This window comes from Pinus tabuliformis, chromosome 9, assembly GCF_031772625.1.
Source record: "Pinus tabuliformis cultivar Carrire ecotype Pingquan chromosome 9, CPIR1, whole genome shotgun sequence".
In the NCBI taxonomy this organism is placed as follows: domain Eukaryota; kingdom Viridiplantae; phylum Streptophyta; class Pinopsida; order Pinales; family Pinaceae; genus Pinus; species Pinus tabuliformis.
In genome coordinates this window covers 1,055,399,341-1,055,423,130 of record NC_142307.1, presented here as the reverse complement: position 1 = coordinate 1,055,423,130, position 23,790 = coordinate 1,055,399,341, and positions in this window count along the sequence as shown.

The following is a 23,790-nucleotide window of genomic DNA, read 5'->3' as shown; positions in this document are numbered from 1 at the left end:
ATTGGAAGTCCAAGAGTCATGTATTGACAAAAGATCCACATTTGGAAGTCCAAAAGACATGCAATTCCAAGAGTTTTGTGATTCCAAAAGTCACATGTAATACCAAAAGTCATTTGGAATTCCAAGATTTATATAGAAGCCCAAAGGTCAATAGAGGTTGAAAATTCATAAGAGAAATTCAAGAGTCATATGGATATGAAAGTTCATGCCTCAAGTTATGAAAGGAGCCTCATTACTAAAGAAAAGGACTTTTAACCTTGGCTTCTCCCACAAGGAATTGGAGAGATATAGATAGTACTTTTGGGGAGAAATTAGTGGCTTTGACGCTCCACTATTGGATCTAGTGATGTTCATTGTACTCATGTATCTTGGAACTTTTTCTTAATACTTGAAGCCATTCGGCCAACACATTTTCATGAATGGATCATGGATTTTTTGAGTCTATTCTTCTAATTTTTGTGCTTTATGTTGCCTCTCATATGTACTAAAGTAATTGAACTATTTCTAAACTTAGTGCTAAACTTTTTGGCAAATTTTGGTGATTTTTTAGTGATCATGGCATCTATGTGAACTATTTCACTTGATGTATAAAGATTATCCCTTGTTTACTTGCATGAGTCTCTACCAGATTAGTACTATTACTTATCTTTTAGAGCCTCACTTTTTCTTCCTTGTAGTGAAAGAACCTCGATACATCTACAATCGAAAAGTTCACAAGGCACACTCTCTTTCTCATTCAAAAGCACATGCACACTAATCTCTCATGTTAATTTCTTAAGCCAAGGAAAATATATAAGGTAATGGCAGCTGGGCCATATTTTTGGATGGGACTCCTACACCAAATGGTGTGAGGTCTAATTGGGACATGTTGAAATATGGCAACAAGAATATTCCAGTTTAATTTGTCCTTGAATTAAATTGCGACCGAAAGTCGAATTTAGTCTTAATAGCTACTTGGAAATAATTAATTAATTTATTTTAAATTAATTAATTGGAGAATTCAAGGTAGAAGTCTTTCTGAAGTAATGCAAGAGTTATTCCTTAAATTAAGGAGATAAGATTGAGTTATATTTGAGTTTTAATTAGTTAACTTAGTTTACTGAGTTAAGTCCAGTTAAATTAGTTCCAAACTATTTGAGGAACTAATAGTGAGTTAATAGTCAGTTGATGCATTAATGCACTCAACTAGTGCTACTCCAGTTAATTGAATATTCCCTCGTCAGAAACTCTTGCATGTCTATTCTAAGAAAGACCCAGTTGAGATTAATGTTCAAGGATAGTGTACTATCAGTTGCGTGTGTTTTCTCATGGAGAAAACTCATGCATGAAGTCAAGGATTTATCCTTGAGGATTGCGTAGTTTTGATGGAAGATCATCCACTTTGTAATAGTAAAATTATCCACAAGGAACAACGAAAGGAAATAGGAGCTTGGAGGGCAGAGAGGAAGGATGGAGAGAAGCCAAGATTGCCTATGAGCATCTGTGAGGATTGTACTGAGAGCTGGTTAGATATGAGAGCTACGATTTGTATAATTCCTATGTATTTCCACCATGTATGATAATACAATAGTGTGGGGTTTTTATTTTAGGATTTCCCCAAAGTATTTTCATGTGTATTGTGCCATTGATTCTTCTTCTTCTGGTTATATTGTTCAGCTCAATATTTAAGCTTCCGCAAATTGATAGTAAAAGTAGGTTATAGTATTCTGCTTTGATTTATATTGCATTATCGGGTTAACCTATCACATATTTTCTACAGGACCTCATATCGGGGAGATCCCATGTATGTTGGTGGGTTCCAACACCAACAACATATTTTTAAAACCTCAAGTCTTGAATTTAAATCTACAAGTTTGAACGGGCTCTAGTGTTCAGTTCTAATTTAGAAGAGGGTTTCACCATTCAAAATTTCTTTATGTCTTCGAGCATATAGCATGGGTTATAGTTTCTAAACACTTTTAATTATTGTTACCAGGTTTAGATGATATGGCTACATGGTGTCCCCTCTAGATGCAACATCACACGATTTACATTTGCATATTCTTATTCTTCTCACGATAGCTTGAGCACGACATTGGGGTTTTTTTTCTTAATGTCAATAGAATTTAGAAGGGACAAGGTCCTCTTCCTCTCCTGCTATATATTTCATGAGGAACATGTAAATTATTTAAATGTCCTTCCATGGTCATTTATTGTCTTTTCCTATAGACATAATACTTGTATGGTGTTGTATTTATATCTAAGGGTCTGAAACCCAACAACAATTAGGGTTTCTAGGAATGAACAAGTTTGTTAATCCAGTTTTGTATATTTGAATATATTTAGGTGGAAATAATTTACAAATTATTTTGATTTAAATACACTCTCAGCTTCCAATGCTTCCCTTCAAGGGTTTAAATTGAGAATCCACAGAGTATTTATTTTTTTCAAGAGTTTTTGTCAAGTTTTTATTGTGATTTTCATCGATAAATTGGCATCACAAGGTATGATCTATTGCATATACTTGGATAACATTTTATTGAAGACTTGTGAAAGGGTTTTTGTCCTTTTTTTTGGGACTTGGGAAATTTTTCTCCATCAAAATTTTCCATCTAAGCCTAGCTACAAGGCTAGAGACCTCTCATAGCCTAGGCCATAAGAAATTATAAGGCTAACTCTTTTCATATGCCAATTCTGGGCAAATATTTTGTGATTACAAGTATAACATAAGGATTTCCCAACTTGTTTTCGGTATATACATTATGGTTTGGGCTTGCATTTTGGTCTATTAGTCTTTATGACTAAGTCACAGGTCTCCAAGGCATTATTTCTACCATCTGTAGCCTATTTGTGACTATAACATGTTTCAATTTTGAAGCGCACTTGTTGCAGGCCCCAATCACAGGTCAACACAACACATAAGCCCTAAACATTGATAAAATAACACATAATACTCACAAGTGTTGCGATTATCATCTCAGGCATTTTTGGTGACTAATTGTGGTTATTAGAGGATTTATATCATTGCTACACTTGACTAATCTTAATGTACAATAGGTTGATCTCTCTTTACATTGGTATATCAATGGCATCTTACATTGTTTACAACACTAAAAGTTGCATTGGATTTCCTTACTTTCAGTTATTAATTGTGAATTATCTTGAGTCCTTATCTTATCATAGAGTGGACCGATACATGCTTGGAAGTGGTTACAATAAGCCTATCTTTTCTTGACAATGGCATGTTGGAAATCTATTACATTATTGAAGTGGTAGTCGATACATCTATTGAAATTTAAAAGGGCGGAATGGCATTTGCTACTCATTGGGTATTGGAATTTATCTTTTCATAATGATCTATTTGGTTACTAACCATCCCTCTCTCATGTATTTTCTAATCGCATCTGATTGTGAATTTCATAGTTGCATTGCATTGCATAGTGTCTCTCTCTTGCAAAGTGCATTGCATCATTGAATATCTTGTTGCATTTCACTATAAAATTTCACTATTAGCAATCTCATCTAAATTTCTTGTAGTTTTACTCTTGCAATCTGAAATACTTATCTTGTTCTTATTTGTAAATCTAATAAGTGAAAGAGAAATCCTAATAAGCACACATAAGTAATCAAGAGGCATTGCCATAAATGTTTCATTGAGTAACAGTAAGGTGATTTTCTAACTGATTCTTGTAATCTTAATTTATAAGTGATAGTTGGCGTATTGGTTATAAGTGATCTTATCTTGTTGTCATTAGATCACTTTTCTCATTATTATACATTTCATTGAAGCATCTCTAGTTAACTTATCTCTTCCATTGTCATCCTAGATTAGAATTGCATAACTAAAATTTACCTCCAGGCTAGAATCCTCTTCCTCTTTTAAGTCCTCATACTCTTCTCTTGCTCATAGATCAACCTTAGAGATGTGTGTGATTTTATTTTCTCTTCTAGGAGGTCAAAATATTCATGTTTATGCAGCCTTTCAAGGGCTTGTCTAGGCATGTTTAGACTGACTTCATATTTGTTGGCCAAATTGATCTTGGGGTCTTTCTAGACTCTTCTAAACATTAATTTTTTTCTTTTCTTTTCTTGTTACAAGTGACCAATTGGGTCTTTTACAATATAAAAAAGAACATGACTCATGAAAAAACCCTAGGAGCACTCAATTGGTGCTATGAACTAATGACCAATGACCTTGAGCATGAAACCCATTCTTAGATAAATAAATTTTCTTTTACAAAGGTATTTTATTTTTATTCATTCGACAAGTACATAAGATTTGCATCATGTCATGAGCCAAATAGAAATTATGAATAATGATACTAGTTACACTTCAAAAAAAATTCACTGACAAGTACCACCAAGAAAAATATACAGATACAACAACATGATCATGATTTTCACAATCTAGGGATACTTTAGGGAGGGAGAATTCATAGATATTTCAAATCCAAACCCTGTGTGTTGATATTATTTTTAGAAACATAAACCCTACGATTTTTATCTCATATACAATTCTACCCTCACCAGGGTTTTCTATTTCACCCTAAACTTCCTACAAACCCTGGAGACCAAAATCTAGGGTTTCTATAAGAGAATAGGGTTAGGGTTTTTATTATGACTAGGGTTTCCAAATACCAACTAGGGTTTACAAAAAACCTTAGATGCCAACAAATTCCAACAATATGAAGAATACAAACCCTAGAACCAAAAAGGGAAATCTCAAAACCCTAATCCGATTTAGGTTAGACCTTATATGGATAAAAAATATGGGTACCTAAAGGACTACATACCTTAGTCCTCCAAGATCACAAGAACTCTGCTATAACAGTTTCTTCAAGATGTTGTGATCTTCTTGTTACTTTTCAAGAATGAATACTCCAAAGATGTTGAGGCCAATGATTTCCTTCAAAGATACTACAACTTTCATTGATCTCAAGATATTCTAAAGTGCAATGCTCTACATAAGGTGATTGACTCTAGCTTCATAATCCTTCAAGCTTGGTACTAATTTCTTCCAACCAAGCATACTTTCCTCACCAATTTGAATTTAAAGATAAATATGGATGCAACCTTCTTCTCATTTTCACTTACGAATCTCTGAAGATTGTAATAACGATGACTTTTATTTACGTGAATTATATGATAGTATTTTATTGTAGAATGAAGCTTTTCCTATGGTCTTAAGTTTCCTTACTTGTTGGACTGTAAGTCTTGAAATGTTAGTTGTACAATTTTCGTATGGGTAACAATGATTGGTGTATTCAAGTTACTAGATAGAAAAATGTTGGAAATATGAGTCAGCAACAATAGACAATAGAGAAATGAGAAATAAATTAAAATCTACAAGGAAGGTAAGATATAATAATGTGAAAGTTGCAATTATGAATTAAGCTCACACTCCCAACTATCAATGATCAAGATGTAAGACGAAATGAAAGATCTAGTCTAGGATGAGAATGCAAGTTGATCAAATTAGGAATTACTTCAATGAGATCGCAAATTTGAAATGTGCTCCAAGAATAATCATTTGTAACCAATATATCCCAATTTCCAATTATCAAGCAAGATTACAAGAGCCAAATACAATTTAGAGAGACACTTCAGAAACATTACTTAATGAAGTTATGATAACAATGTTTCTTGATTACTAATATGTGCTTATTATGATTACTCTTTCACTTATTAAATTTAGTAATTAGGAAAAGATGAATCTTCAAGATTATAAGAGCACAATTATTAGAAATTAGATGAGATTGCTAACAGTAAAATTTGTTGAGAAATATAGGGGCAGCTTACTTGGATGATTTCTCTAATTTTGATAAATGGCTTAATGTGATGATTTCTATAGGATGTTTAAAGGATCCCCTATTTTATTACAAAAAATAAGGCCAAAAGCTTAGGAAGTGGTCTAGAGGGTGGAATGGAGGTTGGGAAAGGTAAATAATGGAAGAATAAGGCATGGAGGTGGTGGACACTACCCAGAACTCAAGCAAGGGCTTCAAGACGGGTAGATTTTCTCAATAGAAATGACAATTTTTGCTTATAAAACAAGAATTTGGATTGAGACTTTAATGGATTTTGGTGACATGGGTGGAAGAGGAGAGATGAGGTCTCCCTATAATGTAGAATTTACTGTAACAACACACATTATTGTCTACATCTTGATGAGCCCCAAAAATGGATGATTATTTGGGCTCATTCAACCTCCTAATTCGACTTAATCCACCATTCTCATTAGTTTATTGCATGTTTTTTATTATATTTATGCTAATAGAGTGAATTGGGTTAGTCATTATGCCAACAAGTCTAATGTGTGCGTTGTGTAGCCTTTTTGGTCAATTTGGAGACAAAGTCAATGGTTGAAATGAGCACTTGGCAGCCAAATTCGTGGAGAGTATTTTTAGGAGGGTGTTCCCTTCATTTATGGGCCCTTACCTCGAATTCTCCACCATCAGCTCGGAGTTCAAAGGTCACCAAATCAATTAGCACAAGGGCAGCCAAGCAAGTCAAGTAGGACTGTTGTTAACTACAAGTCTTGGGCAGCCGAGTCCCTAAAGTTTAGGAGGACTGTTGGGGTCCTCAATTTGTATAAATAAGAAGGCTTAGGGCCTCATTTGGGTTAGCTAGTGGTTAGTCATTTTGTAGCGAATGGTTAGTCATTTTGTAGGCAGAAGTTAGCTAGTTTGTAGTTCGATTTTTATGAAGTAGATTAGCTTTGCTTTCAGCACATTTTCAAGTTTCCATTGTGGACAGTTTTGATGTAACTCTTCTTTTCTTGCTCAATAAAGATGAATCCAGATTTGCACCAGCTCTAAATCTCTCTTAGGAGGCTGTAGCTCTTGGGGTTGGGCCCATCTCAAGCGCCCAGTACCTCCTTTGTTTACTTTCATGTGTCTTTGTTGCATTCTTAGAGTAAAATCTGCTATTTAGATTTAAAACTTGTTGTGATATTTAGGTTGCTTTGGATGATTAAAGTAGATTTTCATGTTCAGATTGATTTGGATAGATTAATAACATAAAGGATCCTTGGAAAAAGGGGCTCAAGCACCTCTGATCTTACCTCTCCCTCAGTGGGATCGCGAGTTGGGACAAAGGTGACCTTGTTGCCCACAAAAACGTTGTTTTGCTTCACCATGCAAGTATTAGTGTTGGATTCTTAGTTGTCAAACTTGATATCAGTTTTAACTTCATGCTTAGGGTTATGATTGCTTAGTTGCATAGTTAGTTCATCTGATTTTGTGCAAATAAATTTCTGTTCCATTTCTTTTGCTATTATCTAGGTCAGATTAGGTCAAGGTAATTAGGTTCTTGATTTTCCAAGTCTTCATTTGTTAAATTCGAAAAATAACTTGCACAGCACTTGTTATCCTTCTCTATCTACCCATAATCCATCAGATAATCTGATCCAACCCTTAGTCCATGATTCGTACCCTTCATTTGCCATACTTTCCCCACCTTGCCCTAATTCCTACATTCTTGTGCATCATCGCTTCCTCCATCCTTGAACAAATCCAATCGCTCCTTAGCCTCATCCACCAAGTCCTAGACCTCTTCACACCCCTATTTCACCTCCATACTCATTCCTCCATCTTTTTCCCTCCATCCATGCTCCAAAATCCCATTTCGAAACATCCTGTAGAAGAATTACAGAACATCCTGTAGAAATCCTGAACATCCTGTAGAACCCCTGCAGACTTCCTGTAGAAGCTCATAAACACGGTTTCTTGGAAGTCAAACTTTGTGAGACTCTCTGGAAGGGTGTTAGGGACCCCTTAGACCCTCTCTGAACCTTCCCAACCTTTCCCAAGCATTTCTCCTCCTTGATCCACCTCTGCACAGTAAAAAATAGTTAGAAGCACATGCATGATAATTCCAACAACTTAAACAAAAATACAAAAACATGTTTTCTTCAGATAGAGGTAGTCTAGACACATGTATTTTACCTTCATAGAAGTAATGGCATCTCTTTTAGTAGTTTGCATGCTCTCCTTTGCGTCAGTAGGACTAGCTGGTAGAATTAGGGTTTGCTAGGGTTTGCGTTTCTTTTTGGATTTCAGTTTCTTTCCGCAAGTAGATCAACTTCCTTTGAGTTAGCTTTCATCCATCAGTTAACAAGCTTCTTCTAATAGCTCATATAAGTTGTCTTAAGCCCCTAGCAGACTTGTGCCAGCTGACCAAGTGACAGCTGCGGCAAGAGCTAGTACTTGTGCATACAGCACCGTCGCTTCCAAGTTTGTTACGAACTACCGGGTTGATAAAATTAAAGAAGGGAGTTCCAGGAGTTGTAGCATTATTGCTACAATACTGGAGCCCACCACATCTATCCACAAATTCCTCTATACATGGGAAAGATTTATTAAATAACAGAAAATTACTTGTCTAAAAATTAGAAATTTGAGAACTAGTGAGCAAGTAAATCTATCAAATGCCTAACCTAATCAAGTGAAAATGCAATGGGGTAAATTTTGTTATTAAATAGAATTTTTTTTGATATAATGCAAGTGGAACCAACTTGACTGATGTTCGTTAGCATGCTCTAGAAAATAGCAGAAATTTATTGTTCTTTGCTACAAAGGAGTTCCAGAAATCTAGATTTGGGAATAAGAAGACTAATCCAAGTAGCTAAATGATTACTATGACCTTCCAAATATTTTCCAAGGATGAAATGTTGCTTGTGATCCTACAAAAGAACTTACGTTAACCATTTAACTCAATCCTACAACAATAAATCATTAATACTAAATGAAAAAATAGAAAGAAACAAAAACAAGAGATGCATGTGAATAAGAAACGAAAAGAAGGAAACAAAATGATACAAAAGGGATTTGAGGCTCTTCAGATGGCCAAGCCCAAGGAAAATCAGAGACTGTGGAGGAGAATAATATTTAGAAGCAAAAAATGACATCAATCTTCATTATTTTCATCAATACAATTACATCCCTGCAAGAAAATACAATGGAGCTGCAAAAATATGAGTTCTCTCCACAAGAAGACTAATAAAAATCTCTCCCTAGAGGAAAATTCGACTTGGTACTTATAAAAAATGATTAGGAATCATTCCCCATGAAAGGAGGAATCTTTCCCCACCAAAATCCCTTGATTAGTGGTTCTCGTTCCCAATACTAGGAATCTGCATTAAATGGCAGGGAATGCATTCCTAGATTTTCTCAATCATTAGAGTTCCACAATCTGTGCCATAATTCCATAATATCTTGTTGATTTATTATTTAATATTGATCCTCTTGTGGTAGGGAGCAAGTCCCTAAATTATCTCCTCCTCCAAATCTTCATAATCTACCCAATATTCTCATAATATTCCACAAAATAAATAATATAAGGAAAAAATATGCAATTATTTATAATCCTTCCTAATGAATATATTAAAGTTAAAAATACATTATCTAATGCAAAAGGAAAGGTTTAATGTGCTGAAGGATAGTTAGATGGACCTTAATTTATGTTTAATTCAGAGGCATGGGCCTTAATTTATGTCTAATTTAGAGGCCCATCACTAGGGTTTCTACTGTAGTTGAAGTTGCAGAATAAAATGTTGGGGAATTCAAAATTGCAGAAGAAACTACCAGGGAAGTTGAAGTTGTAGAAGAAGTTGCTAGGACGGTGAAAATTATTGGAAGATGTTGGGGCTCGAATTTGTTATAAGATGACTTGGCCTTGGAGGGGTCTTTGAAAAGGGTCTTAGGTCTTAGAATTCGTCATCTAAACATTGTATATGAAGAGAAGAATTCTTGTGGGTTTTCCTCTCAATATGAGAGGTTTTGGCCTTGTCTTATAGCCTATATATTGTGTCCTTTTGTCTCAATTTCCTTCTTTTTTTGGTATTTGTTTGATGATAGAAAACACAATAATAATTAAGTGAAATAAGAAGCTAATCAAGTTAGGGTTTAGTGCTTGTGGAAAATGATGATTTGGACACCCTTGGGAAAATACAACTCCCTTTGGCATTCACTTAACCCTTTGAAACTTTACCCTTTCACTTGACTATTTCCTTTGACAAGTTGATCTTTTAATGGTCTGGCATCTTCAAAACAATGAGTTAACAACTTAGGAACCTTGTACTTATTACGTTTAAATGAAATAAAATTACAAAATGAAAATTAAAAATATTACATTTGAACTCAAAATTACATGATGAAATATGCATTTATCTTTAAAAACCATCTTCACATGGTGAAGAGATGTTATTTGATCACCCTTTACTTACTGGTCTTATGCAATGGAATGGAGTTTTATTGGAACCTTGGAAACCCTAATGACCTAATGGGACCTTGAATGACTAGACTCCATGTTGACTTGACTGACATAAAGACATGATGAAATGATCTTTTATGATTGATGTATGCCTAGTAAGACATGAAGGTGGGCCAGCAAGTATTTATTTTTGAGGGAGAGTGAGGTTTAATTAACTAGGGCTACCATTAGTGAGTAAATTTTTGAATGAGGACCTAGGTGGAATGACAAAAATTTTAGAATGGGACCCTAATATGATATGAAAAGATGAGTTTTTATCACTGATGGCAGTATGCAAACACTAACTCTAACAGTCCTCTTGGTAAACTTCCTTCATCCTTGGTAATGAGAGGCAATATTTAACATCATGTGATTCTCCACGGGGGACACAAATATCACCATCTTCTTTTTTTTCATTTTGAATTCTTAACATTTCTATTTGTTCACTTAGATTGCTAAGATTTTATGTTTTAAATTTATCAAGCAAATTTCCAAGTTTAGCTTGACTTACCGATCTTGATGTTGATTTACTTATTCTTTCTCATCCTCTTGATATTTGTTACATATGTTTCAAAATTTTCATGAAATGATAATTGGTATACATCACGTCTACTCATGAGATGAAGGAGATCAATCCATTCATCCTTAATTGTTCTAAGTAAGAGGGTTTTTAGTGTGCCATATCCTAAATGATGTAGTTTTTCCCTCTTAACATTATACATGAACCTTTCTATTAGATCGTCTAGACTCTCATCTTCTTTTTGATTCATTCTAAATATTTCTTCTTTAAGATCATGATCTCTATATTTTTATAAAAATATCTTTTTCATATCATTCTGTGATCTTATTGAATTTGTCCCTAAACTCATGAACCATTTAAGAGCTCTGTCCTTCAATGTTGCTAGAAACAATCTCAATTTTTGAGTTTTTAATAAGTAACCATAAGATCTACAAACAATTTCAAATTCAAAGAGAAAGGTTTCCAGATCCTCTGACCTTAGGCCATGAAATTTTGGAAGAAACGATGGAGGGATGTTCTTCATGTGCACATTACAATCAGTATCTTGAATGGGAAATCCGAGAGGATATTTCTCATTGGCATTATCTACATCCATTTATTCTACATTCTTTGCCATATCTTCTTCTTCTATCTACAAAAGTGGATGTTGGTGTGGCTCTTATTGCACCACATGATCAAATGGGGGGGTGGGTTGATGTTGGAGATTTTTATTTTTTATTTTTATTTTTTATTTTTTTTATTTTTTATTTTTGTTTTTTATTTTTTTTATTTTTATTTTTTATTTTTTATGATTGAATGGAAACACTAATGAAATGCACTTTTCTATTTTTGAAATGAAATATTTCTAATGAAAATATTGTTTGTTTTTTAAAAAAGTAAAAAGAAATGAATCAACTAGGGAAGAAAACAATGCATACTTTGACACCTCCCTAACAACGGCACCAAAATGTGATAAGCCTTAGTATTGCAACAAGAATGTTGCAATTCCTAAGGCTATTGACTTTACTTATCAACCCAGGGTTCACGTAAACTTAAGAGGTATCGGCACTATATGTGTATCATACAATGTCCTTCCTTTGTTTTCATGATGTAATGGAGTGCATGTATTGAAATCAAATCCTAAACTAATTGCAAAAAATGAAATGCTCGAAATGGAAACCTTAACCTATTGCAAGAAATAAAGTAAAAGGGAAGAAACATTTTCTAATTGCATAAAGATCATGAAATAAATGTAAAAGAAACCTATCTTAACCCTATTTATCACATGTGATGATTTAAACTAACTAAGAAATGCCAAAGGGAGTTGTCTTTTCCCAAGGGTGTCTAAATCATCATTTTCCTCAAGCACTAAACCCTAATTTCCTCTCCCACGGAGCTAGGGTTGGCTATAGAATCAGAGACATATGAGTAGAGGAGGCCTAAGGGAGGTCATTTAAGCAAGTATGAGGCCATTCCAACTCATAAACATCATGTCTCCATCATTTTTCAAGAAGTCATTCCAAGGGACAAATCATTTGCCACACATAGGGCCATTTTTGCTTCAAAGTATGTTTCCAACCAAACATAGATGAATTTTACAAAATTGAGAGAGGTTTCTGTCCACCATAGTCCAAGTATGAATAAATTCCTTTAGTTTTTACACAGGTGTCATGGTTTTGGATAAATGTAAAAAATACAATTTCTACAAGAGAGTTGTTGCACTTCTGCAGTGACCTTGGGAAAATCATTTTTTCTCCTAGCTAGAGTGTCCAAATGACTTTGTTTATGAGTCAAATGATAACTATAGAAAAATATATTTCCAGAGAGCTATCATGAGCTCCATTTGGTGTTGAGTAAGACCTCCAAAAGTTTCTTGCAAGAGAACACTTCATTTTTTCACCCCCATTCTACACTTTTTTCACAAATCTTGGAGAATTGATTTTTGAGGTGTTATAATTGATCATTTTCAGTGCTTGATAGGTCCATTGTGTATCCAGGAGAGCTAAAATTTCCTCCTCAGTTCCACCAAAGTTCATTCAACCTCCTTCAAGTAATTAACCACTACATATCACATGTGTTTCTCCCATAGAGTCACTTCAAAGCGTTTTAAAGGTTTAATTGAAGATTTTGTGTTTTTTCTATATATAAACCCTAGATCTTGCCCAACACTATCCTTGCACTCTCAATTCATTTTAAACACTCCCCTACACCTTCATTCCCTTTCCATAAACCTTTTTATCCCAAATACCCTCTAAACCTTTGTCCCAAAACCCTAATCCCTAGGTGCTACAACTACTTGGGCTCCCAAACCCCAACCCCCAAATCCATCATATTAATACTCCCTATCCCCTCATCCATTACATAAATCCCTTTACCCATCTCATTCAATTCCCCTTCCCCATTTCTTATTCCCAAAAAACCACATTCCAACTACCTTATACCTACTAGGGTTTGATATTAAACACCATGGCAGAAGAAGAAAACAAACCATACAGTGAGGCAGAAAAAGCCAAGGTTTTGTTAGAAGAGACACTTGAGAAGCATGGTTTTCTTGAAGAGAAAGATGAACAAGCACCAAGAGGTAGGCCTAGAACCAAAGGTTTGAAAAGAGCCTTGGAACTTAAAGGGCAAAGGCAAAGAGAGATAGTTGATGAAGCTATGCTTGATGATTAATTCTTGGATATGATCAAAGAAGACAAGGAAGGTTGGCTTCAGGACATCAATGGTCACTTGGAGAATTTATTGAAGAAATATAAAAAGGACAACAACTTTCAACTGACAATGGCCAAACATTATGCAAGTAAAGAATGAAATGCAAGGGCAAAGCTCAAAGCTGTTAGGGCAAGAATTGAAGCCCTAACTCACCATGAGGAGAAGAAGAAGATTTATATACTTGAAAAGGTTTCACTCCATGCCTATCCACCTCAAACCTCATATTCTTGAACAATTTTGAAGACCCTTGGCTAAATGTTTGTCATATTTCTTTTCCTGTATTTTTAAGACAATTTTTATATCAACAGTTTGTTCAAAAGCGCAGCTCCTTAGGCGTTGCCCACTTTTTGGAAGAACTTCTTGTAAGAATGGCCATCACCAATGGATTCAGAAGGACCAAGAAATCTATGAAAACATTTTTTCCAGCCCTGGAATGCAAAACTGGAAGGTGAAAAAGGAAAAAAAACTACCAAAAAATCATGTTTTTGCCTCACTTTTGGACCAGGCAGTGTCCTTTTGACTAGTCTTGGGAGAATCCATTTTTGGAGGGTCAAATAATCCATTTTGCAAACTAAAGGAATATCTAGAAAGAAGACAGGATAAGCTTTCCAAAAAGCTATCCTAGGCTCAATTTGGACACCAGGAAGGGAAGAAAAAGTGGGTCTGAACATGGCACTACACATTTGACATTGGCATTGCGCGTTTGACAGTTGGCCCACTTTTTAACTGTTCTTCTCCAAATTTGATTTTTACCAATGCGAAATCAATATTTTAATGATTTAATTCATATGATTGATGTAATTATTATGTTTTTACTATTACCTAGGGTAATTACATTAGGTAAATAGCCTCCATGCCTTGTAATGAATTAGTTCACTTAAGTTAGGGATGAGTCACTTTGACCACTCTACACTCTAGCTATCAGTTCAGTTTTTGTTGTAACTACTCCTCCTCTCATGGATTTGACCGTTGAGGCTAGGATGAGTTGGTTTGAGGCCTATATCATATAATCTTTCATTCATTCTATAGGTCGGATTCTATTGGATGTTATACTAGTGTTTCAGACTTTGGCATGACATATATTTGATGAGTTGCAGTTATTTTGGTGGGATTCCTATGGCATGGTATTTTGATATTGTTTCCTCTTCAGTTAGATATTTTTGAATGTTTTGTATTCATGATCCATTTCACTTTAAATATGTTTGATTTTAAATGTGTGATAAGACGAATTCATATTCTATGCTCTGTTTTGGGAAAATCATCATAAATTGTTTCATTTCTTCAGTTTAAAAAGAATTCATGGTTTTCATGCTCGTTTTATCACCTTACCAATCTAAACCATTTCATCACTATAATACAAAGTGTTAAAGTAACTTGCCTACCTTTCCCCATCAGATGTTTGAAATTTTGATTCTCATTTGCCTTGACCTAGCTTCTTTGACCTAATACCCTCATCCAGTAATAAACCCCACCAAATCAAATCAAAACAACCTCTGCACTTTATACCTAGCCTAAAACTCTAATCCATCCAGCCCTCCTAGCTGTGATTCTTTAGAGAGATCCCTCTCCGGATTGGTAGGGCTAGCTACCAAGTCAAAAGGTTGGTCTCTGGTTACCTCAACTAGACTCTTCATCAGCCTTAGAGATCCGGAGGAGTGATAACAAGGACAATGGAGCAAGCCAATTTCCAATGCAACTATGTTATGTAGCTCCAAGAGGACCATGGCAGCCTATTCAACCTAGTATGATGAAAGAACCTAATTCAAAATTTCAAGCTTGTCCACATCCATCTCAAAGTAATTGGAACACACCCTTTCCTTAGTAACATTGGCCATCTCAGCCCAAAATCCAATCTTGGAAAAAATATTTGCAAGGAAATCATGGGAGCCATCCACAATATCCTTAATATTTTCCTCAATATCCTCCATACCCAACTCCATGTTGTACCTACCATTCACCTCAACCACAACCACAACCCCAATCACATCCATCTCAAATATCCCCTCCCACTCAACTACTTGTACCACCATTTCCAAACCCACACATTGAAGTAGCTCAGCCCACTTACAAAGCCGAGGTACAAAACTTCCAAACATCTCCTCTTGAGCTAAATTTTATTCAACATAGCTCAATAAGAGTATTGCAAAAATGAGATTCTCTTGATATCATTGAAAGAAAACATGTAGAAAAAGAAGATTCAAAAGAGAAGATTGAAGAATCATGGGCTGCACTTGATGAAGAGAAAACAGAAAAATCAGAGATTTATAAAGCTCCCTCATGGTTACCATCAAATCCTCCATGTGTTCAAGAGAACAATTAGCAAAAAAAGGAATATTTGAAGGTCATGGTAGAAGAAGACATCCAACATGATTAAAATCAATAAGTGGACTAGGGGCATCACACATATATTGAAATATGGTTCCAGAAAGTCACTAAGTTGCAGCAATACTCTCTTCTTCAATTGTATTTGATATCATCAAAGTCAAAGCATTTGATCACTCAAATTCAGGTACATGTCAAAGCATACATTTCAATCCTATGCACTAGTTACTCTGTCATCTTGATGTGCACATGGCTCCATTGGAAGTATTCTTATACTTGAAATTAATTTTGTTTTTCAAGTAGGGTAGGGTAGAAAAAAAATAAAAGATAAAAAATGAAAATATTAGGTGAAAACCTCCTTCGAGGCACCTCAAATTGGCTCAATGATTGAAAACCTCCATGAGGCGGTCAATGGGTTGGGAAAAAATAAAAAAGAGAAAAAATAAAAGATTCTAGGTGAAAACCTCCTTTGAAGCACCTAAGCAGACCTGCTAGTTGAAAACCTCCTTGAGACAACTAGTAGGCCTAGAAGAAAAAAAAAAAAATCTTTGTTGCATGTATCTCTCTGATGAATGCATGTACTCTCCATCATCTACAAGCAACAAAAACAAGTTGGTGTCAAAAGAAAAAATTGGTCAAGCCTAGTCAAAAGTCAAAACAAGTTAAATTTTGACTTTCATCTCCTTTTCTCAAATTCTCCAACAAGATCAAGGCCATGCCAATCCATTACCCTCATCTATTTCCACCATCCACCCATCATCCTCAAGCTTTTTCCATTCAATTTTCTTGATGTCTTGGATTACTACAGGAAACATAAATACATAGAGCAAAAAATTATTTTTTCCATATCTTGCAAACCATGCATTCATTTACCAAACTGTTTCAGGGGGAGACGCATATGGATGATGGTAACATGCTCAAGCAACTTCAACAAATTCCAATGCATAGTTTTCAAGAAATCAGCCTCCATCACCTACAACTATTTTTGAGATTTCTCGATATTCGTGCATGCATTAAAAACGTTGTTTAATGGGGAGATGCATATGGATGATGGTAACATTCCCAAGAAATTTCAGCGAATTCTAGTGCACATTTGCCAAGAAATCGACCTCCATGACCTTCAGTCATTTTTAGTTTTTCTCGAGCTTCATGCATCCATTGGCCAAGATTGTTTTATGGGGAGGTGCATAATGATGATGGAAATGTGCTTAGAATGTTTCAGGTCAATCCATTCTACCATTTGGGAGATACGGATAAAACAAGTCTATTACAAGAGGTTGTCCTAAATTACTATAGGATCGCTATGGGAAGTTCTAAATTACTACAAGATCTCTACAGGAAGGCCGAGAAGAAGCTACAAAAGGCAATATGATGGAGAAATGGGTCAAAAGGTTAGGTACTCTTTAGGTAAGCTTGATATAGGTCCCCCAACACCTGCACATCAACAAGAAGATAGCCCATCAGCAAAATGAGATCAACAAAAAAGTAAAAGGTAGTCAAGAAGATGTACCTGAGTCATGAGCAACAAAACCACATCAACTCAACAGCAACATGCATGTATCTCCAACAACCATCAGGTAGGTACAGGTACGCAATATTCTTGACCTCTTCTCTTGAGCATATTATAGTTAGAAATTTTTTGTCAATGCATGAGAGATGAGGTTTTATAAACTAAGGATGGGTCAACAGTCTCAGCCGCCTTCAACTAGTTAATTGTATCTCACTCCTTCACTCATGCAATTTGAGAAAGTCAAATTATGAAGTGTGACTATTTCAAGGAATGAGGACAACAGTTAAAAGAAGAAATTTTTGTAAAGGCCAACTTACGAAAACACTCCAAGCCCTCCATCCACTTCATATACACTATATATCCATCATTCAACCATCCCATTTCATAACTTCAAGAACAAACCATACACTTTGTCTCACCCTAAAAATTTCTTGAAAAAACAAATAAAGCATCCTCTCCATTTTCACAAACCTACATCATTTCTCATCACTCCCATACAGTTAGAAGACTCTGAAGGAAGAAGGAATGACTGCTACAGGAAGGAAGAATGCTACTACAAGAAGGAAGAAAGGAACAAATTGTGCTAAAAACCAAAAAGGGTAGTGCCTAAGAGAGACCTAATCAAAATAGAAAACTCCAAGGCCATTAGGCAATCATTTAGGCCACAAAAGAAAATAAGAAAGCAAGCTAATGGTCTCAAGAAAAAATTATTTTTCTTTGCACAAATATGTTTTTGGGCTTGTCCTTGCAGAACTTAGAACAAATATTCTTAATGCATAAGAGAGAGGCCACCAGGGCCATGAATGAGGCACAATGAGGTCACTAAGTTGCTCAAAGGATGAGCAACACTTTCAGTAGGGGGGTATGATGGGCCTCTAAATTAGGCATAAATTAAGGCCCATTTGACTATCCTTTAGCACATTAAACCTCTCTTTTTGCATTGGATAATGTATTTTCAACTTTAATATATTCATTAGGAAGGTTTATGAATAATTTCATATTTGTGCCTAATATTATTTATTTTTGTGGAATATTATGAGAATATTGGGCAAATTATGAAGATTTGGAGGAGGAGATAATTTAGGGACTTTCTCCCTACTACAGGAGGATCAATATTAAATAATAGATCAACAAAATATTATGGAATTATGGCACAGATTATGGAACTCCAATGATTGAGAAAATCTAGGAATGTGTTCCTTTCCATTTAATGCAGATTCCTAGTATTGGGAGCCCGATCCACTAATCAAGGGATTTTGGTGGGGAAATCTTCCTCCTTTAATGGGGAATGATTCCTAATCATTTTGTATAAGTACCAAGTTGAATTTTCCTCTATGGAGAGATTTTTATTAGTCTTCTTGCGGAGAGAACTCATATTTTTGTAGCTCCATTGTATTTTCTTGCAGGGATGTAATTGTATTGATGAAAATAATGAAGATTTGTGTCATGTTCAGCTTCTAAATCTTTTTCTCCTCCATATCTCTCTGATTTTCCTTGGGATTGGCCATCCCAGGAGCCTCATAGCCCTTTTGTATCATTTTCTTTCCTTCTTTTCACTTCTTATTCACATGCATCTCTTGTTTTTGTTTCTTTCTATTTCTACATTTAGTATTAATGATTTATTTTTGTAGGATTGAGTTAAATGGTTAATGTGAGGTCTTTTTCAGGATCAAAATCATAATTTCATCCTTGGAAAATATTTTGAATGTCATAGTAACCATTGAGCTACCTGAATTAGTCTTCTTATTCCCAAATCTAGATTTCTGGAACTCCTTTGTAGCAAAGAACAATAAATTTCTGCTATTTTTTAGAGCATGCTAACGAGCTCCAATCGAGTTGATTCCACTTGCATTAGATCAGAAAAACATTCTATTTAATAAAAAAAATTATACCATTGCATTTTCACTTGATTAGGTTAGGAATTTTATAGATTTACTAGCTCAATAGTTCTCAAATTTTTTATTTTTAGACTAGTAATCTTCCATTATTTAATAAATCTTTTCCCATGTATAGAGGAATTTGTGGATAGATTTAGAAAATAATGTGTGTTTTTGCAGGAGATTCTATATTTCAAGGGGATATCATCTCACCTCATCCACCCATGTTGCCAAAATCCACTAAAGTCTCAACCTGAATTCTTGTTTTATAAGCAAAAAATGTCATTTCCATTGAGCAAATCTATCCATCTTGAAGCCCTTTCTTGAGTTCTGGGTAGTGTCCACAACCTCCATGCCTTATTCTTCCATTATCCACCTTTCCCAAGCTTGATTCCACCTTCTAGACCACTTCCTAAGCTTTCGGCCTAATTTTTGTAATAAAACAAGGGATCTTGTAGACATCCCATAGGAACTAGCACATCCTTTAGACATCCTGTAGGAAATCCTGTACCGGCCTGTTTTGAGCCCGAATTGAGAAAAATCATCATTGAAACTGGGATTAAGCCTTTAATTGACCTCCAAGCCATCAAAACCATTGTAACCCTCTTCCTCCACACTTGTCTTCCCCGCCAAAGAACAAGGAAAGATTAGCATTTGCATCTATAGAGAAAAAAGAATAAAAAATAGTTATTTTTTTATATATATTTGCACATGCACACAGTAGTTAGTACTCTATAGATAAGATTTCATGCTCAGCTATTTTAAATCATCACATGTGATAAATAGTGTTAATATAGGTTTCTTTTACATTTAGTTCATGATCTTTGTGCAATTAGAAAAGGTTTCTTCCCTTGTACTTTATTTCTTGCAATAGGTTAAGGTTTCCAATTCAAGAATTTCATTTTCTACAATTCATTTAGGATTTGATTTCAGTACATGCACTCCATTACATCATGACAGCAAAGGAAGGACATTGTATGTTGCACATATAGTGCCAATACCTCTTAAGTTTGTACGAACCTCTGGTTGATAATTAAAGTTGGTGGCCTTGGGAATTGCAACATTCTTGTTGCAATACCGAGGCTCATCACCTAGATCTTACACATGTATGAAAATATGGAGATTTCTTCCCTGTTATTCCTTCACTTGAATTGGTTCTTCTTTCTTGAGAACTTGGCTTGTAAAGTAGACTCTTTGGTGCCCTAACTTGTCTTCTTTCTACAATTCGATTTTATTGTAGTAATGTTTCCCTAATATTTGCACGTGTGAGGAGAAGATAGCCCAAAAACAATACTCAAATAATTTTTCCTTTCCTTCCTCTAGTCCTCTTATTCTTCACTCTTTTAAGTCTATTTCTCTTCCTTGATCGAACTTCTTGTGTGTTGAATGAGTGATCTTCAAGTGAGGTCGATGTCTCTTATATAAGCTTCTATGAAGGTCGAATTGTTGTCCATGAGACTGAATTTATCCTTCTTGTATGGCGACTTGTTTGACAAGGTCTTGGAGGGTCTTTATGACACTTTTTACTTTGCAAAAAAAATATTTATAAGATACAACATGCCCAAATGGGTATTAAATGTATGACAATGACTCTTTTGACTTCATAACTCTTTGACAAACCTTGAAGCACACATTGGGTGCTTGACCTATAAATAAAATTTTCTTAAGAATGAAACCCATGGATCAGGAATGAAAATAGTAAATTTCTTTTCTCTTTAATATAAAATATATAAAATCATGATTACAATAGACATTATGAACACCAAATCTAGTTACACATCCAACGAAATTAGATTATGAAATGAAACAAAAAGATTTAAACTCACTAACAATTTCCCTCATTTGATGGAGTGTTATAATACTTTCAAGCAAACAAGTATTTGTCTGATCTATCTTCGTTGAGTGAAAAAAGTTCAAGTTGGATAAGAGAAAATGACCAAAAATCTACTACGTCATCTAGTAGGTGAAGATCAACTAAAGGTGAAAATATTAGTATAAAACTCCATAGACTCATGGAAATTTTTCTATTTAAAGAGGGATCATGATCTTATGATAATGAGAGCATAGATGAAATCGAGGTGCCCTTGAGGCACAAACATCTAGTGAAACAATGGGTACCCAAGGATCTTGTTGAAATAAACACTGATTTTTCTTTCAATGAAAGGATATACCACATTTCCCCATTGGCATTACATGGTTTGGGGATATTTTCCATGGATGTCATAAAGGTATGTTACAACGAAATAACTAAATTGATGGAGTATGTCATACCGTGTTATTTCTAAAATGATTGGGCATGGCTAGTTTGATATACCAAAAGTATGTGAAGATATGGTGTGGCCACAAATTATATACAATTAAATGAAAATGATCAAAATAAGGGTGAAACTATGCATAATGATGGAAGGGAAAAAGTAATAGTGAATATTGCAAGGTTTATAAATAATACATGGTTTGTGACCACAAATAAACAACACAATTGCATATTCGAGGGGTGTGAAGGAAACTGTGTAGTTGTATGTTCCATAAAATCAATAGTTGCAAGGGAAGAGTTTATCATTGATTACAATTTGAATCAAATAGATACAAACATTGCTATTATGGGAGCGATATGTATTCTCTTTTACCCAACTTTAGACATATGTCAGTAGTGGTTTTCTTATTAATATAATGATGATTAATGGTGTATGAATTGCTTGATTTTTTTTAATATGTCATAATGAACTTTCAAGATATCATAATATTTACGAGAAAGTATTTAACTGGCTAATCTTCAATTCTTATGTAAAAAATGGAAAATTTTGTTCATCCAAAATGTTTCATCAAATTCAAATCTTTAAATATTTGTAGTTAGGGATGGTGGAAAGAAATTACAAGTTACACTTATTTGATTAATATGGTGACAAGGGGAAGGAACCAACCTTAAATCAGTCCACAGATGCTCCTTCAGTGCTTAGTGAAGAAGAAATTTGTTTGTCCATCAATCTAATCCAAACAATAAGGAAGCTTCAAATGAAATCAAACAATAAATTGAGTTATTTAATTCTAATTGAGCCATAGATAGAAGAGATAAAAGGCAAAATCAAAACCTTGGTGGGCTAAATTAAATAGTATGAGGTAAGAAACTCATTTAATTATCCCATTTATTTATTTATAATTTTAATTATTTATGATTTTAATTATCTCGTGCTTTATAAAAAAAACTCTTTATTTTATAGAAGTCTTTTAGGGAGTACAATCCTCATATTGGTGTGACTATGGGGGTCGACATTGTTAGTAGCACTAATGCTCCACCTTTGACTGACATACTAGTCACTAAACCCAATACACCTATTGAACCACATATGCCAGGATCTCCACCCCTTGAAAAACATATGTCAAGATCTACACATGATGTTTTGGATGTAGAGCGTGATCCCATCGCATATTTTAAAGTGATATTTCCTGGATCTTCCTATGTTATTATCATGGGAACACTACCGATTATGTTTTTAGTAGATGATGACCATGTCCCCTTGAAATTAGAGAAGCTCCTAGGTACTTAAGAAGTGTCTTAAAAATTAACTATAATCTAATTTAAATTTATGTATAGTTTGCAATTATTTTAAACTAATTATAATGTAGTTTTGTGGGAAACGATGTATTCTATAGGTGCTTGTCTGACCTAACCTTGGAACTCTTTGGGCCCATCATTCACACAAACTAGAAATCCCAAAGTTTCAAGTTGAAGGTTCAACTTATGAGAAATATGATTGACATGTTCACTGAGGGTACCTTCAACAAAACTGGAGTTACCTCCAAGGTAGGATTACATTTAAAACATCTACGGGACTTGCATAGGTGTAATTTGGAAAGGACCAGGTTTCATGAGCACCCTCCAAAAATCCCAGAGCGGGAGTGGAAATACCTCATGGCAGATGCAACTAAGAAGGTGCTTCGAAAAGTATGGAAGACACCACTTGGACTAGGAAGGTATGAAGCACTTTTAATAATGTAATTATGATGATATATAATCATTTTCACATCTAATTAAGTTTCTCAATATTTTCAAATATAGTATCCCTGATACATCCAAAGCCACGATGTCTAGAATAGCTAAAAATTGGTAACATCATCTTATCCTAGGTGGTTACTCAAAACTGGCGTCAAAAAATGTAAGTATGAAAAAAAAATTGCATCCAAATTATAAATTCTTAACAATTTAATTATAATATCACAGAAGAAGAAAAATTGTTAAAATTGGCAACCAGGGCAAAAATTCATGTGGGTCATCTTATTCATGGCTAATAATATTTTTATTAGATTCGTCTCATTGAGAGGTGTAGGATTGATATAAAGATCATCCAATTCCGATAAGTATTCATGGAGATATGAATTTATTTTGATTATGGAATTATTATCAAGCCGACCTACAACTCATGTAGGCTCAGAAGCCAAACAGTTGCATCTATTCACCCACCAACGTTGTGTATAAATATAAGAGGACTTTTCCTCATTTGGATTCACTCATCTCATCCATCTCTCTCTCTCTACTGCGCAGATATGAGTCTCTTCTCTACTGCGCTGAAATGGGTCTCTCTCTCTCTCACACATGTGAAGCCGGAAACTACTGAAACTGAAGCTGCAACTGCAGAACTAAA